The following is a 19622-nucleotide window of genomic DNA, read 5'->3' as shown; positions in this document are numbered from 1 at the left end:
TGTACTGGAAGTCAGTCAACTTTCCTAAAACATCCCTCTATTATAACTTTTAAGAGATTTTACATGACCTACTTGGAACTAGCTATTGCATTTTGTTGAAACTGAGGTTCTGTAATGTTAATCAGTTGCAGTAAATCAGAGTTCTCTCAAATTCTCTAAAGATAAGCAAAGAAAAATGGAAAGCTTAGTTTAAGCTTTTAGTATAAATTAAAGCATATATATATCCTCAGAGGTGATCAATCACTGTAGAAACTCTTGTGCCTAATCTACTTGCTAAAATGCATCAACAAATTAATATTAATATTTAGCAGTGCAAAAGGGCATGTCATGGGAATTATATGAGAGTCTGAGAATCCAGAATTAATGGCTCACATTTCTCATGTCCCAGGGCAGTAAATGTGTCTTTATTTGCAAAGAGAACATAGTTACAGCCAAAAGAAAATGGAATAACTAAAATCCGATAAATATGGCGACCATGTTGGAGTAATCCAGTGATTTTTTTCAGAGAAGATTGAGTCTTTTGAAAATGACTGTACATACATGTGCACATGTTGGCTCATGTTGACTAGCCGCCTGCTGTATCCTTTTCCATCATGTGGTTGTCCAGACATTCTGCCCGAAGTCTGTAGTGTTGCATGGAGTTTTTCTGACTGAAGTGCAGGACCCAGTATTTTGCCTTGCTAAAACAGTCCATTGATCCAGGCTATCCAGAATTCTCTGTAGGGCCTTCCTACTCTCAGGCAGCTTATCAGCACTTCCTTCCAATTTGTTATCATTTTCAAACTTACCGCAGCTGCACTCAATCAATCCCCTCATCCAAATATCAATAAAGACAGTAAACAAGACTGGCCCCAATACCAACCTGTTGGCAGCTGGATTTAACTCCATTCACCACCACTTTCTGGGCTTGGCCACCAGCCAATGCTTTCGACAGCAAAAAGTGTACCTGTCCAAACTTCACTAGGAGAAGCTGCCAACTTCTCTAGGAGAATACTGCAGGAAATGGTGTTGAAGTCTTTACTAGACTGCTTTGTAGACTGTGTCCACATCCTTATTCACTAGTAAGGTATGCTGGTAGAAGGAGATGAAGTTGGTCAGGCAGGACCTTCCTCTCATGAACCCATGCTGGATAGACCCAATCCTCTGATTATCTCACACATGCTATGTGATTGCACTGAGGATGATCTGCTCTAAAACTTTCCCCAGTACTGAGGTCAGGGCTACAGACCTGTAGTTTCCTGGATCCTCCTTCAAACTCTACTTGTAGGTGGGCATCACATTTACAAGTCTCCAGATGTCTAGGACCTCCAGATGTCTACGTCCTTGGGACCTTCCTAGTTGACCAGGACTGCTGATATAAGGTGACTAGTGGCTTGGTGAACACTTCTGCCAGCTTCCTCAGTACTGTCAAGTGAACCCCATCTGGTCCCATAGAATTATGATACCGCAGGAGGAGTAGTAGGTCACTGCTTCCTCTTAAATTACGGAGCGGATATTAGCATCTCCATCCCTATCTTCCAGTTCTTAGTGCTGTGAACTCGGTGGATAACTGATCTGATTATTAAAGTCAGAAATAAAGAAAGCACTGAGTACACCAGCCTCATCCTTTTCCTCATCCTTTGTGGAGATGTTCCCTGTCACATCCTATAAAGGATGGAGATTCTCTTTGTCCCTCCCTTTGTTGTTATATTTGTAAAACCATTTTTTACAGTGTTTTACAATGGTGTCCAGATTAAGTTCTAGTTGGACTTTTGCCTTTTTTTCTCTCTGCATATCCTATCTTTCTTCTTGTGTTGCCTACTCTTTCTTCCAAAAATGTAAAACTCATTTTTTTCTCTTTAGTCTCAGTGAAAGCTTCCTATTCATCTAGGCCCATCTTCTTCCCCACCAGCTCATCCTATAGCACACAGGATGTCTTCCTCCTGTGTCTTCAATATTTCCTTCTTGAGGAATGTCCAGCCTTCCCGGACCTCTTTACCCAGCAGGACTGTCCCAGCCCAAGGGACTTTCCCAGCCAGTGTCTCCTAAATAGTCCGAAGTCTGACCTCCGGAATTCCAAGATAGCAGTTTTGCTGAGTTCCCTTCACCATGAATTGATCTAAAATTGATCTAACATTTTGTGCCTCCTATTCCCAAGACAGGTTTTGACCATCTCCCACCAGTCCTTCTCTGTGTACAACAGGTCTAGCAGGGCACTTACCCTTATAAACTCTTACCAGCTGTGTCAGGAATTATCTTCCACATATTTTGGAAACCTCTTGGATTGTTTCTGTGTCCTCCTCTACGTACAAGAGGGATAGCTCCCTCTGTCTTTTATCCTGACTGGGTGGTTTATAACAGACTCCCACCAGGATGTCAGCTTTGCTGACCTTCCCCTGATACTTACCCTTAAGAATTCAACCTTAGCATTCACAAGAAGAACTCTACAGCTCCACTGCATCACCATGTTTTAGTGATGGCCACTAAGTTGTAGTTTTCCTACTGCTTAGTGGTTTTAAGTTTCACTGCTTTGTTGCCCTTGCTTTGTGCATTGGTGTAGATGCACCTCAACAGGGTTACTGATCTCATCTCTAACCCTTACATGCAGCCCCTAAGCTCATTGCTATGAGACCTCTCATGCCTCAATAATTTTCTTTTAGAGTTACCTTTAAAAGTCAAGATTTTAAAAGTCATCTTTAAGATAACTAAGAATTGGGCCTTGCAACAGTCCATCCAGCAGCAGTGTAATGACTCTTCATTTAGCATTTCTCCTGCCAAATGGTAATGATTTAACAAAGAACTGTCGTGACAGTGCTATATCATCTAAGTGGTTTCTGTCTTTGGGATGGAAGTCTGCACTAGAGTTGCATTATTTCTGACACTGCCTTCTATACTCTCGTGATATTCAAGAGAATAATATTCAAAATGTTTTTCATCTTTCGTATTCATCTTTTGTGCTCACCACTCCTGACAATATTTTGGGGGTCTCAGTTATTACTCATCTATGTGAGGAAGAGTCTCAAGCCTTTCTCGCTGTGGCAGTATTGCACACATACTGATCCATCTAAGTTTCCTAATAGTTATCCCAGAGTGAGCATACAGAAGATAGCATTACTGAGCAATTGTTTATACAAGAGGATGTTGTAGAAGTTAGATCTTTCAGCCTAAGGACAACTCTTCTGACACTCAGGAACTGCTAAAAAAGTGTCCCCTGATTTGTCAGCTGCCATGGCAAAAAGATGTGAAATACAATTTTCCAAATATTGCATACTGGTGCTCGCTCTTCAGTTAGAGCCAAGAGCTTTGACTCTTCTATCTGCTACGCTTAATACATTGTGTTAAACATTTGACAAGAGTCAGTTTTCTTGCAGCCAGGCTGTCCGTTTACAGCTATTTTCACTTTAACTGGGACAGTTTTTGCTCTATATTTTATTCACTCACTTTTCTTCTTCTCATCATTTAACATTGGTAGTAATGTTAGCTTTCTTCCTGTTTAACTTTATATGAAGGATCTGCATAATTTAAGTTTCCTTTCTCTCTTATAAGGGTCATCACCCAATAGTACTTATTTCAGTTAAAAAAACTGAAGTTTTGAAATTTACTATAAAGGTATTTCTAAAATGAGAATTGTAATATTTGCTGTTGTCATTGACTACAATTAGTGATGCTACATCTTAATGGGACATATTAGTACACAAAACTAGGCTAAAAATGAAAGTAAATATAGGTCATGTATTGTTTTCTTCCCAATCTGTAGAGGGGAGCATGTTTTTGTTATTCAAGTGTTTGTTGAGTTGTGAAGAGAGAACTGCGCAGGTGTCTCTTTCTCCTTTTATACGTCTATCTTTTTTCCTTATTTTGCTGTTTACTATATTGCTGTTTACTATTACTATGCCCCATGAATACCTTTCTCTGTTTACACAGCAATTGCAGGGTAGCTAGTAAATACAGCTTATTTGGGTACTTGTTCTGTATAAGTAAACCACCCATTTGTAATCTTCAGAAAATTCAAGACAATTTCATGGGATCTGATATGTAGCAGTAATGTCAGGAGCTACCTCTAACATTGTTCTGAAGTGTGAAATTCTGAAAAATAAATCTGCAAAATCCTTGAACTACAAACTAACCCTTAAATATATTTGGTTGGCACCATCACTGTCTGTTGCATCCATGAGATATAAACCAAAAATCCTTCTTGATTTCCTAAGCCACAATAGCAAAATATTGTAATATATGTTGATTTTTCGAGTGACATGAAGTATTTTCTCCCCTCCCACAGCTCCTCCCATTCCCTTTCCTTCTCTTCTCCCTTCCAGGGGGAGGGATTTCTAGGTCAATGTGTGTCTCAACCAATTTAGTATGTTTTTACATGGTCAGATGTAAAGTCTAAGAATGAAAGGTAATGCCTACAGAATGAAGTCATTTGGTATGAATACTGTGTGGAAAGAAAATGATTCACAAGCATGTAATACCATAGGTGTTTAAAAAGAATGGAGGAAATTAGCATCTGATTCAGCACTGCAATGGCTGCTAAGTGTACTCTTCCATACAGAATCACTGTGTCGTAGGTAAACACAAACTGATAAGAAGAGACACATTGGCACATAAAGATACTGAATAGGTTGACATTAGTGCCCAGGACACATCTCCATAGCTGAACATTTTCAAAAGTATGTAATACTTTTCATTAGCATTAGTGGGACCATGATTTTGAAACAAGACAATAAATAACTTAAGATCTTGTGAACTAAACTGTTTTTCAAATGGCTGAATATCATCGAGGGAACATATAAGAGTGGCTGTTTGCTTTTTTTCTTTTTTCTTTTTTCTTTTTTTTTTCTTCTTTTTTCTTTTTTCTTTTTCTTTTCAGTTTGCTTTTCTCAACAATATTTTCATAGTTCATCAGAACAGACAAAAATAAGAATGATGTTCTGTGGTTGTATATCAAATTATTTGTGTAATAAAGGAGTCCTGTGAATGATTCGTATGTTCTGTAGTCATTTTATTGCCGAAATCAGTGACTGAGATGATCACTGCTTGTGACTTCAAAGTGAGGCTCTTTATAGTATGCCACTGTTCAGGAGTGCTTGTTGGCATGCTAACTATGGGTCAGGTGCCAGCCAGATGGTGTGGAGAGAATCTATCAGGAAAGCAGTTGGGCTGTTCCTGCCTGGTAGATGCTTTGTCCATTATGGGAACATATCTCTCTTCAATTCAAATAAGTGTGTGGTGTGTGGATGCTAGAGACTTTCAGAATAAATACTGTTGCACAGTAGTCAAAATGAGTATGCATTATGAAAATAAGAGAAGGGCTCTGATTGACCAAGAGCAAACAAACAAAAAACCAAAACAAGAAGAACCCTGACTGTAACTCCTTTTAAATAAAAACAATCCAAAAATTGAGTATCATACCAATCAGTTAAAAAGAAGAAAAAAAACACATCTATCCAGCAAAATGTATGAGTAATGTGTCAGTAGAACTCTTGTCACAACAAGCTGAAATGTTATTCCTTAACACAATTGAAGGAATTAATTATGAAACACAGAATGCAAATGGAAAAAACAGGCAGTTGCAAATGTTGAACACCACAGAGATTTTGCTGAAAATGCAATAAATCAGTTAAATGAGTCATCAGTTATTAGTATGTGTCCACCAAGAAGCCTTTATGCATAGTATTACCATAAGCAAACTAAGCAAATGTGGTCTGACCAAACTATTCTAGCAGGTTAAATATGCTGCCTGCTTGAATGCTTTGTGGTTTAACAGTTAGGTGTAGTTTAATGCCAACTTCAGAGGACATGTATGTACTCCTTTCCATTGTAAGCAATTTTTTCCATAAATCACCTTAAGCTTCTACTGGGGAAGAAAGTTCATTACTCTATTTCACCTACAGATCTTAGTTGAGCCAGATATTTAACTTCAAACCTACCAATTTGAACATCTATGCTCAGTTGAACATTGAAGTTCTTGTACTCCACCTGTATATATTGTTCTTATTTTTCTGCCCTCACCTTGAACATGTCATAACAATTAAATTTTCTGTGCCCAAAGGTGACAAAGTATTGATAGATCTAATAAGCTTGGTACTTGCATTATTCCGAAGCTTAATCAGAGCTGCAGAACAGGGTGATCCTTGTCTTATTGTACTGTCTTTAAAGGAGTCTGAAGCAGTAGATTTTTCAGAAGTGTCGGCATAGACAGAGGCAGTTAGGGTTTACATAGAGAGTTTTTCTTCCAACAGGAGCTGCAAAGATTCAGTTAAGCAAACCACTGTCTACTGTACTGACTTATTTGTTCAACAACAGTCTGCTTTCTTTTTTCTTTCCCCGCTCCATTTTTTTTCTTAAAGATTAAACAATCATTTCAATAAAATACGCAGATATAGTTCACTGAGATCAAAGACCAAAGATCATATTTCTTGTTTTACTTCATCCTTATAATTCCTGAGATGTATGCTCTGTATTGCTTATTCAGTCAAAGTTTCCCTGTGGGCTTGCTGTAGTCAGATGGAAGATGGATTTGAGTGACTTTCAGTCCATTTTTCAAACTGTGATATGTCCTGAGACAATCAGAGCTTCACACGGTGTATGAAATCCGAATCCTTCAATGTTTCTGATAAGTCCTACAGCTTGGCATTTTGTTGCTTTTAATTCTTTTTTTTTTTTTTTTTTTTTTTTTTTCCACTCTATGAAAGAGTTTATTTTTTTTTCCTTTTAACTCCGAATTTATATTTTTCTGACAACAGAAGCAGATACAGACTCAGATAATGCTCAACAACAGAAGGAAGAAGAAAAAAAAATCAGTTTCTTATTATTCTTACTATTGTATAGTTTATGTAAAATTTACAGATATAAACTAAGAATTAAACTGAGTACTATCAATGCCTCTGAGTGCTTTCATGAACATAGAGTAATGTCTGAATAGGCTCCCCTTGTCAGACAGGACAAGTAATTCTCAATTAGCTGACATTATTTACCACTGTGGCAATAATTATATAAGTTTCACTGAGAATAACTTTTGTATTTTCTTCCAGATCCTATGTTGAAATAGTTGGGAACTTTTCTTTGAATTCAAGATGAAGATGTGGAAGAATGATAGAATGTGTGCTGAAAAGATGTTTGAATGTGGTTTCAGATAAACTTTTTGCCAGTTTACTGGGAGAAAAGCTGATTGAAGTATTTAAGAAACAGCTCTTCCAACAAGAATGATGGATGATGATGTGAGTTTAGGAAGTGAGTCTGTCTTTGTCCTTTTTAAACCTCATCGGGGGTTAAAAAAGTTATATGATTCAATTTGAAGACTGAGAACTGTCTTGTCTTTATCTTCAAATTCATACAAAATTTTTTATCCTTACTACAATCTGTGATAAATCCAATATTAACTTTGAGAATATATTCCTGCGATTTTTGACAAGCTGTGAGGAAAAAAAACCAACACTTTCTGTAATTTGTAGTATTTCTTCGAATACATTGCTATGTATGCTCAGCAAGTAATCACATACATATTTGGAAGGTTAATATGCCTGGCTATATAATTTTATGAAAAATATTTTACATCAATTTTGTTAATTACGGTTTGCAATCAACCACAACATGAGCAATGTAAATATACTTTTATTTATGTATCTCTACTTTCCACTTTGCGACTAGTCCATTTAAAGGCCATACTACTTTTATGAACTCTCATATTAAAGACAGAATAGGTTTAACTAGTCTGAAAGTTTGTTCCAGAACTAACAAAGTCAACGGGCGGAACTGTACCAACTTCACTATTCATAACTTTCATCAATGTGTGTTCAAAATCTGCTAAGAAGTCAAGCAGGTCAAGGAAAAAGAGTGAAAATAATCAAATGAATGTATGAGTGTGTGTATAACTTAGTAAACAATAAATAAACATCACCCACAATAATTCTGTAATGAAATTAATTTATCATTGACTCCCTGTTACGAAGTAACAGGTTAAATAGATGACGTACATATGTCTAGCACTGTCTGACTTGTACTCTGAAATCCAATTATTGCTGGACATTCATGTCCAAGGGAGAAGTGTGCTAAAATTGTAGTCACCAAAAGATATTAATATTTGCAACTAAGTGAAGAATGTACGTATTTATCCATTTTTCTTAGCAAAATCAGTCAGTCCATTTTTAAAGACAGACATGCATAGTGCTAAAGTAGTCTAAATGTCTAAATTTTATTTTATTTTTTATTTTTCAAAAGAAAAGCCGAGTGGCAATGTAACAACATTTGGAAGTTATACAGTAGCTTTTTTCTTATTTCTGAAACACTCCAATACTTTTGATAGTGGTGTATTTCAGTATTTGAATGTGGATTTGTGATTCATAAGATACTTCATCATGACCTGGATGAACAGATATAGAGTCCACCCTCAGCAAGTTTGTTGATGATACAAAGCTGAGAGGAGTAGTTGACACACTAGGAGGCTGTGCTACCATTTAACAAACCCTGTACAGAGTGGAGAATTGGGCAGGGGAAAATGTGATGTGGTTTAACAAGAACAAATTTAGAGTCTTGAACCTGGGGAGGAATAACCGCTTGTATCAGTATAGGTTAAGGATGACCTGCTGGAGAGGAGCTCTGTGGAGAAGGAGCTGAATGTTCTGGTGGACAACAGGTTGGCTATGAGGCAGCAGTGTGCCACTGTGGCCAAGAAGGCCAGTGGGATCCTTGGGTGCAATAAAAAGAGTGCGGCCAGCAGACCAAGGAGGTGATCCGTGTGCTCTACTCTGCCATGGTGAAGCCACATTTACTCTACAGTGTCCACTTCTGGGCTTTCCACTTCAAAAAAGGGAGGGATTTCCTAGAAAGAGTCTAGTGGAGATCCACAAAGTTTATACAGGGCCTGGAGCATCTTATGTATGAGGAAAGGCCGAGTAAACTGGGTCTGTTCAGCCTTTGAATAAGAAGACTGAGAGGGGACTCTGATAAATATTTATAAATATTTAAAGGAAGGTGGGGAGCAGATTGATTAGGCGAGGATCATGTCAGTGGTCCATAGCAATAGGATGAGTAGTAACAGCCTAATTTTGAACACAGAAAGTTCCATATGAACATCTGGAAGAACCTCTTTATGGTAAGGGTGATGGAACTTGGGAACAGATTGCCCAGAGAAGTTGTGGAGTCTCCTTGTATGGCAATATTCAGGACCTTTCTGGATAACCATTGTGCAACTTATTGTAGGGAGCCTGCTTTATTAAGGGGATTGGACTCAACGATGTCTTGATGTTCTTTCCAATCTCTGCGATTCTGTGGTTCTGTGATTTCATTCTCTTATTTTGCCTATCAATCAGTGACTTTCTAAGCTAAAAATTATGTGCTATTAGTTTCTTTCATGATGTCTGTATCTTCCTGTCTCCATCTCCTGTTAAAGTCACTAGGTTAGATAACTGGGAGCTGAGCCTGGCTACTAAGAGAGGATACAGGGGAGCATTTTATCTAGAGTGGCTCAACTTGTGTAAATTATGTGTCCTTCATCTAACATGTAAATGTGCCACACCTTCTGAATGATGAAAGCACTGATAATTATGGATAGAATGGGCTACTATACATTGTCAGTATTTCTGAAGTCAACTCAGCTTCACAGATTCAAAAAATGGGAAGTAAAATCTTAAAGATGGATACTATGCTACATCTGGGATATAAGTATTTGCAGAACTCTTAAAGAGTTTAATTTTTTGTGCAATAGAATCCATAAGATTTGCAACAAATTAAGAAATCTATGCTGCTTGATAGAAGCTGATATTGCAGGGAAAGCTACAAAGATTTCTGAATTTTTTTGCAAAACTTGTGTATATAGAGTTTTCTTATTTTATTATACATAGCGCCTAGAAATGTCCCTCTGGGAGGTACATATCAGCAAAAGTGAATTTTACTTTTAATGATAAAAAAAATCAAGGATATAATTTACGTGGCAACATCTAATTTCTGCAATGTTACCATTTTTTGTTAATTAAAGAGGAGAAAATCCATTAAGTAGGACTGTTTTTCATAGAGAAATCACTTCATTTCTCCCTTCTATGTACTTGCTCTTTTTTTTTTTAATGTTCATCTACCTACCTCTATTCCACATTCAATGAAAGTGGTATTTACATAAAACAAGTTATGCACATAGAATAATCTAAAAAAAATTATACACACTTTTTATGGAGTACCTTCACTGTCCCAATGTAGGGCAGAATCTGACTTTGTAAGACTTGACTCAAAGGTTGCAATTAATCATCAGAGCCTTCTTTAATTTGTACTGCATGGGATGATGCTGAAGGGACATATGCATGCTCTGGGAAGATTTCCAGAGTCATGTTGAGGTAATTGAAGCTCTCCATATGCCCTGAACTAAGCAGGCTCTGTAGTTTGTTACAATTCTTTTGGGAACACGCCTTATAGAACTGCTGCTGGTGCTAGTGCAACACTAGCTGACCTAACTGGGAGAGAAGACCAGGGTGAGGGCAAAAGAGATAAAGATTTTTTGCTCTCTTGCTCCTGTTGGACTTTTTTTTTTCTCTCTTTTTACTTATTCCTTTTTGCCTGACAAATTTATTTTTCAGTGCTATTTTGTTGCTCAATTCCTGGCATGTACACTTTTTCCTACATAATTTTCACATGGACTAACTTGCCTTGCAAGCAATGATGAAATGGGCTTTCTAGTGCCCACCTGTAGTAAAAATGTCATCAGGATGCTTTTGCTTGGATCTTTCACATCTTAAGCAGTTTTTGCAAGACTAGTATTTTTGAATGGGCTATAGCTAGCAGCCATGCACCCAGACTACTGATTGCTCAAATCCTGCCCTCTCAGCCTGTCTAGCCTAAACAGCTCAACTTTACTCCTTCAGACTCCACTCCTCCCTGCTGTTATCGCCGAAGTTTTTAATCTCTCCAACAAAATGATGGGTAGTACGAGTAAGGTTGTGGTCAAAGCACAGTGGTTTCTTTTTCTGCTTTATTCTTTTAGTCTGTCATGGTGAGGGTCCTTCAGAAACCTTCAGAAGCACTTTTTTTCACCATGAAGTACTTTCTCCTACTCTGGATTTCCATTCTTGTTTCCCAGTCCTTTTTGTTCCCTCATCCTTCCTTGTCTGCTCCCTCATTCTCTCCTTGTTCTGTTCACTCCCAGATGTTTTCTGCCATTTCTTTAAAACATTATCACAATTGTGCCACAAACTTCCCTGACTGTCTCACCTGGTGCACTGCAACTTGCATGGCCTAATGTGTCCTCCATATGGCCCTGTGTAAGGAAATCACAAAATCACAGAGCAGATTGGAAAGGACTTCCAAAGGCGTTTAATTTCACCTCCTCTTCTACAAGCCAGCAAACTAGACTGAGTTTCTCAGAGACCCATTCAACATGTCCTTCTAAGGGTGAGGTATCCACAACTTTTTAGTGCATCCCTCTCATAGTAAAAAATTTCTTGTATCTAGTCCAAATTTTCCCTTTCAGTATTCAACCATTATCCCCACCTGTGTCTCCAATTCACGGTAAAGAGTCACTTCCAGTCTTTCCAATAGATCCCCACTAAATACTGAAAGGCTACTGTAAATTACCGTTGGAGCCTTCTCTAGACTGAACAACCCGACCTCTTGTAGTGTCTCTTTATATGAGATGTGTTCCAGCCTCCTGATAATCCTTCTGTTCCTCCTCTGGACTCAGTCTAAGAGCTCAGTGTCTCTCTTTGTACTGGATATCCAGAATTGGATGCAGTCCTCCAAGCAGGGTCTCATGAAGATGGGGAAGAGGGGAAGAATCATCTTCATGGATTTATTGTTTATACTTCTCTTTATGTATCCCAGGATATAGTTATTTTTCCTTGCTGCAAGCACATATTGCAGTCACATATTCAGTTTTCATCCACTTCTACCTTCTTCTCCGCAGGGCTGTTCTCAATCTATTTGTCACTCAGTCTGTACTGATATTCAGGGTCTTTCACATGGCCATGTTGAACTTCAAGAGATTTACATGGACCAATCTCAAGCCTATCAAGGTTCCTCAGGACGGTGTGTCCTCTCTCTGAAGTGTCAACCAACACTCATTTGGTGTCAAACTTGTTAAGGCTGCACTCAATCCTTCTGTCCACAGTACTATCAAAGATGTTAGATACTACTGGTCCCAGTACAGATTCCTAAGGGAAACCACTTATCACTAGTCCCCACTTGGACACTGAGCCATTGACTGCAACTCTCTGGGTATCACAATCCAGGGTACTCCTTTATCCTCTGACTAGTCCATCCATCAATTCCATCTTTGAAGGCAGATGATATCAACTGATCCACCAATACCATCGGATGAGCATCAGGTGAAGCTGACTGGTCAGATTCTTCAGATGATCTGGAACCTCATCTTCTCTTGCTTTTGGTGGTATTTAATCACCTTAGCCTCTTGCTTTAAGATTCCATGGCTTGGAGGTATGTAAGAACAATTTTCAGTAACACATAAAGCAAAAAGTTGTTGATCTCAGCTTTTTCTATGTTAGTTGTAGTCAGATCCCCTGTTTCACTCATATAGGGCTTTACAATTTCTTTTTCCATTCTTTGAAGCTTTATGCACCTGTTGGAAACTCTTCTTGTTATTCTTCATATCCCTAACCAAGTTTAGCCCTAGCTGTGCCTTGGCTTTCCTGATACCATCCCTATCCTCCTGAGCAATGTTGCCATAGCCATCCCAGCCATCCCATAGCCATCCCATCATTTCTCTTTGACAAGGGCTCTCAAAACTGCCCCATCTCTAAGGTGAGGGGAAAGTTTTTATGATTAAAAAAAGCCTGACCATGATGTTACATCCTTAGGTCAGGATTTTATCTTTGTTAGTGATTGCCAACAATACTAAGTGAAGGCAGTAAGAATGGATGAGTATACCAGGACTTTTCTTCAGAATAGTCCTTCTGTTGGAAGTCAAGCAATTACTGAAGAAACATGTATCAAAAACAAAAACAAACAAACAGAAAAAAACAAAGAAAGGTCTCTTTTCCTTTTCACTCTATGAATCATGTAGGAAAATTGCTTGTAGTCCTTTGATGGTCTTAGCAGAAGGAATAGATACCTCCTTAGACTTTTGTTTTGTTTTGTTTTGTTTTTTAATCCCTGGTTGGTGTTTTATGTAGTTAAGATAAAACTAATTTAAAATACTTAAGTAGACAGTGTGAAGATTCTAGGACCAGTTCATACAATGTTTTATATTATTTTCTTTGATTTCTGAGTAAGCCAGTGTCCTAGAGCAATATGACTTTGGCTGTCAATCTAAGTGTCAGGGAGTGAAATTCATATTTCATGGTACCCGCAGAAAATAATGAGAGAAGACCACCAGTGTAGCACAGCTGAAAGGAGTACGTAGCAACTGAAAGAAGGAAATGTGCTTATTGGCAAGTCTTTAGTAAGTTATGTGATCTGGATATCAAGCACAATGAATCCTACTGTACCAACTCCTTTAAGCAGTCTCAATTATTTACGTATTCAAGCACTATCATTCTCCCTGGTTACCTACTTGTGAAATATGGACGAATGCCAAAATTATCAGCACTCTGATGGATTTTTTATGGTATGCCAGCTCATTTTTCCCATTTGTGTTGTAAATCTGGATTTGGGATGACAAAGCAAATGAGATCTAAAAGTTAGTGTGGGTCATATTTGGGAGTCTGAAAAACTTCTACTGACAAAAAGTCAGTAACTGCAGATATTATCAGTATGACAGTAATGAGGATGTACAACCCTTAGAGTACTAGTATGTAACAGTAACTTCCCTAATGTTTGTTTTTCAGTTGTATCCCACTATGTCTTCTGGTAACGTCTGAAGGAAGCTCAGATCAATTTTGAGTTATAGAAGGGCACAAGGTTTTTCTTGGAATAAAAACTGGACATAATCTCTTGGTGAAGTTCAGATTAAGGTTTACAGCATAAAACTAATGGTAATAGGAATATAAGAGGGTAAATCTTAGGTTCATCAGTCCAGATGTAATTCTATGTTGTGCTTTAAAGCAAGTGCAAACTTTATGTGAGCTGATTGCTATCCCTTTTCTTTCTAAATTAATTTAGAGAAGACCTTTATTTTAACTAGAACATAGGTTTCTGCTATTTTTTATTGCTTCCAGAAAAGTAGCTTCATATTTTTCAGACCAAAAGGAAAGAGTGGTGATATCTGCTGCTTATTGGTCAGGTGTGTTAGGGTTTGAGATCCTAATAATCTGAAGTCTATAAACAGTCTAGCTGTTCTGCATGAAATAAGCAGTTGTCCAGGATCTGCTGTATAATACAGAATGTTTTGTGTTTCCAACAGCAGTGTGATTACTTTCTTTTAAAAGCATGACATCTGTGCTACCTGGCCTTTGGCTTGAAGTTTTGGCTTGTGTCTTTTTCAACCTTGAGTACAGTATTCTGAGGTCTCTGCATTATGCTGTGTAGGCATTAATGAAACTGGAGTTATTTTTTCCTTTCTCTCTCCAGTGCTATCTTCTATAAGACAGTGATTCGACCACCTTTTGTAAATTTACCTATTTATGACATTTATGGCATTTTCCTTTGCCTTAAGTTGTGCTCAGGTCTAGAGTAACTGAAAATGATGCTTTGCAATGGGATTTAGACACAAGCTGTGCTTTTTGTCATCATTACTTTCATTCTTTTTTTTCTCATTGTTTGTTAAGTCAAATACAGGAAATATGTTTGCTCTCTTAGCTCTGCTATTGGCAAAGGCACAGATTTGATGTTATTGTAAAGAACAAAAATAAAATAAAAAAACCTTGAGAACACTGCCAAATAAGGAAGTACCTTGTTTTCTGCACTGTCATATGGATCTGGTAATCCAGCTTAGTTGGCTTCACATCAAATCAAGCATTGTGCCTAGTGTTTCATGATGTGTTTATGCACACTAGTGAGCAGCTGTAGATAGAGGGTCTTTCTGTCTCATGCTGCTCAGTAGTACAGCTCTTCAGTTGCCTCTATAGGCAAGCACTATGAAAATTCTGAATGAAACTACGATATACACATCCATCATTATTAATATTTCAGTGTTAAGAAGGAAAATATGAGAAAAATGCATATTTCAAAAAATGGGAAGGATAAAAATTTCCAAAACTCAGGAAGATCTTTTGTTCTTTGAGAAGAAGCTGACTTCTCAAAGATGCTCTGGATGGCTTTAGAATTTTAAGTCACAGGCATTCACATAGAAAAGTTATATATCAACATGATGTGACTATTTACACAACAATAAATAGTTTACGATCAGTGTTGATAGTGTTTAGCTGCACTTGAAACATTAGGCTGACTTGGAAAATGTTGTTAACATGCAAACAGTAATGACTGGGTAGGCCATGTGGGAAATAAGCTGATTTTACTGAGATTGCCAGAGAAAGAAGAGGGAAAGGAAAATATATTGAGGGTTTACATAATATTAACTTGTTTTGTGTTTCCTCTCATCATGTTTAATGTAAACACAACATCATAGGAATCTTATAGATCACTACAGAGGAAATTCTTGTGTATTTTCATGGCTGATAGAGGCCTGTTTAACTGTTACAGTAACATTAAGTAATTTACACTTAATTGACATGTCACAGTTTTGACTTGTCAAGTGACTGATACGTGATCTGGTAAGGCTGACAAATAGTTTCCAAAAGTGAATATAAATACAGCAGCAATGACCTGGTATAAAACTTGAAGGAAGTTCAGAATGCTTTATAATCCTGACAGTAGGTCAGTTAAATATGCAATGTTATATATTGTAGGCTCTGATTCTTCTTCTAACTTGCGGGGTTCATTAGTTTCATGATCTACACAGTATTAAGTTCTGGGACAGGTATTTTAAAGACAAGAATGAATTGGAGGCTCAGGACTTAAGCATTCAGCTTTATTTCACACTGAGAAAGCTGTGTTAATATACTTGCAATAGGATTACACTGCAACAAGGGAAATTTATCTTGGATATTAAAAAAGCAAATCTAATGATTGCCTAATTTCAACTTGAAATCAGAGATCATTGAGAGCTGTTAAGGAATTGAGAGCTGCAAGAGAATTTCAAGAACAGGCTAGACACATATCTGCTGGCATAAGTGAGAACTAATCCTGTCTTGGGTCTGTTGCGCTGGGACTAGGAAGATGTTCAGGATTCCATCAGCCCTTCTTTCTGTTTTGCTGTGCTGTTGGTTTTAATTCATTTGCTATAGCCATTTGAGCAGACAAGCAGAGAGATTCCAAAGAATGGAGAGCAAAAAAAGCAATTACTGATCTTTGCTGAAAACACAGGTGGAAGAACATTTCAATTAAATGTTTGTTTTTCAATTTCTTTGTCTCTAAGAGAGAGTGCAATGAAGAAAGACATATTAAATTACAGTTGCTGTAAACTTGTCTCTGTTAATACATGAAGAGGAAGAAACATTTGTTCAGTGTTTCCTTTGTCTCTTTTATAAAGAATAGAGGATCAGAATGTAAGTCAGAGAAGGCTGTTTAGCTATTTTGCAGAGTGCAGTGACTTCTACCTGCAATTTACTGACAGACTGTTTTTTAATTTTGTGTGCTTCCCATCCTTTGCACCTTCTGCAAGTGCTGTGACTTTCTCCATTATTATCAGTTTGGTGGTTTTTGTTTGGTTTGGTTTTTTTTTTTTGTTTTTTTTTTTTAATAAAAGAAGAGGTTTCTGTGAATGTGTAGTGACAAAGTAAGAAGTAAGTAGTTTCCTTGACAACATCATCACAACTGTGCTCTTGGATCTCTTCAATTTAGTATTGGACACATCAGTTTGAAAAGAGAAATAAATGTGACTGGTTTCGAAACAGGTGAAATGAAACAAGAATACGTTAATGCAATTGAATCACTACTGAATGAGCAAGAAAATCATAGCCCTCCTTACTGTTCTGTTCGCTTTCACTTCTCCATTGAAAATGCAACCCAACTGCATTCCTTTTGCAGTACCTTTTGACATACCACATGATCTAACTTTCTAGTGTTCAGATACCAACAATTTTAATACAAGGTTTATATAAGATTAAAATATTATATATGTATAAGATATAAGATTATATTGTAGTTGTGCAGTTTATGATTCTCTTGACTGTGATATAACTTCTGTTTCTCCTTTCTGTCAAGAACAATAATCGGTAACACTGTCTTTGAGTCAGCAGTGAAATTGAGGCAAATAGAAACTTTAGTGAGAAGTTTCTGGTTTTTTGTATGATAAAGGATGAAAAGAGGGATAACCTTAGGTAGTGATCTTCTCTGGAGACCACTGTGCACTCAGGAGCTGGTGATCCACACTTGTGCTAATTCCAGCATGCCCAGGGCTGCCCTGCTATGCTGCCTAAACAGCATGGCCCTCAAGCCTGTGCTGTGCTGCATAAATCCCTTGGCCCCAGTGCAATCTCAGCCAGATAATATCATTCTTAATAGCAATTAAATTAAATTGATTTGGCTGATGCAACTCCTAAATTATGAGGTAGTTGTGTAACCTGAAGAGTTGTAGGTCAAATGTGCATGCAAAAATACTGCAAACCAGTAATGATAGTTGTACCAAACTGGACTAAAACATATGAAGGCAGGTCTGTTCTTCCCAGAAAAGAGAACACACAGAATAAAACCTATTTTTTGATGTTTTGATAATGTCTAGTCATATGATTTCTAACATTATGAGCCAGTCTTTCCATCCACTTTATCTTATTCAATAAGCACTGACACACTTATGCTCTATAGATCTCTTCTGGAGTCAGCACATCTCTCTGACAATGAGTACTTCAGTCCCACTGTGAATTTTGTTTCTGCAGCAAATACAAAACCAGGGCCTTTAGTTAAACCATGCGTATCCAACTTTTTGGCTTGCCTGGGCTGCACTGAGTATAGAGAATCTGTCTTGGGTTGCACATAAAATGTATTATAGTGCTAATGTATATAAGCAACAGAACTTTTAAAAAATATTTTTTAATTAAAACTTAAGGAAAGAGGACAATAAAAACTTAATACCAGTGGGATACTTGAACTAGTTTTCGTGAAACCAGCATATCAAGTTAGATGTAAGTTATTGCAATTCTTAATGAGTTCTCAAACTGTTTATCAGAGATTTCTGATGAAATGTTTGTTACTCTTCCTTTGCATCATCTTTGAAAACAGTTTTTTACAAATGTATGTACTACCAAAAAGTGATGCTGCGAATAAGATGTGACCATGAAGTGAGAGAAATTTTTCTCTGGTAAGGATATTTTTCTCTGTCTAAAATATCTGATTTAAATCTATATATTCCATTCAAAAGTTTGCAAGTAATGTATTTGTATTGACTGAAAATGGAGTAACAATTATACCTCAAAATTAATCATATTTTCAGCACTCTTGAAACCTATTCTTAAATCCCTTTATCAAAACGGAAAGCACAACTGCATACTTTTCACTGTTCACAGGACATTTTTCAGGCAAAGTACCAAAATGCTCACAGTTATTCTCCATAACTTGAGTCAGCACTGCACTGTACCCTCCCTGTGTCCTGATTTCAACACACACATTGCTGATCACACATTGATGCTCAGTTATTATGAGTGATGGGTACACACCAAGGGCCAGGCTGGGTTCCTTGGAGGAGAGAGCTGCAGCCAAGATGGCCAGGGCAGGGGTGGCCACAGAGTGGGATGTGCTGGGCTGGATGCAAGTCATAGACTGTGGGGTGGGCATGCCTGGTCTAAATGAAAAGTCTTCTGGGTGTCTTGCATTATACTGTGGAAATGGCGAGCAATGATTCAACTAGTTTACACATTAAAACTCCACTTTTTCATGGGTCAATATGCTTTCACATAAACTTGTATGTTTATACACAGATGTCCTAGAATTTTGTGCATCTCTCTGGTCATTACATTTGCATTATAGTATCTGGAAAAAATCTGTAAGAAAACAGTAAGAGTGACTTAGAGAAAACACTATTTTTAAACTGTTGGTGAATGCTGCAGGTGCTTAATTGAATGAAGAATAGTAGGATAGGTATGAAATACATATGTTTGTTGTCTAAATTCTAATCTCATTTAACTTTTGGAAAATGCTTGAGACTTAAAGCAAGTGACATGTTAGTTACTTGAGTTCTTTGAGAAATGGCATCGCCAGCTCTGAGAAGGCATTTTAACTTGTCAAGAACTGCTCGCAGCAAAAGCACCTCAGCCTTAAAATCATTCCCTGGTAAACATGAATATATTTTTTCTTTCTTTCTTTGTCTTGAGAAGACTGTGTCATTTGCACTTGCGAAAACAACAAGAGCATTTTCCATAGTTAATGGATAAGAGTGAGATCATGGCAATAATGCAGTGGTATGCTATTCCTTTCTTGTTGTGCAATGTTAAGTTGTTGCATGCATAGCTAGAGCTACTTATTTTGCTACTAGGGAAATTATTTCTTTCAGTATTTTTTTTTTTCCAGCATTCTCTGTAAATTACAACACTCTCAAAGAGGTAGACAAGATACTTAACTGCAAAGTTAAGTAAAAGAAAGAAAGCGATCTGATTTTTGTGAAAAATTGTCTCCAAATATATTTGAGCTGAGGCTTTCTTTTTGTTAGGATCAGTGAGAGAGGAACACTCAAGAAATTGCTGTTTGTTATGCTCTGTCTTGAGATGTGTTTTTTGTCTGTTTTATAAAGTCTGACACCACAACAAATTATACTTTTGATGGAGGATTTCACT

Source organism: Centrocercus urophasianus, unplaced genomic scaffold (assembly GCF_019232065.1).
Source record: "Centrocercus urophasianus isolate 14NV4802_14NV808 unplaced genomic scaffold, USGS_Curo_1.0 seq_21, whole genome shotgun sequence".
NCBI classification, from domain to species: domain Eukaryota; kingdom Metazoa; phylum Chordata; class Aves; order Galliformes; family Phasianidae; genus Centrocercus; species Centrocercus urophasianus.
This window is presented reverse-complemented; position numbering follows the sequence as displayed.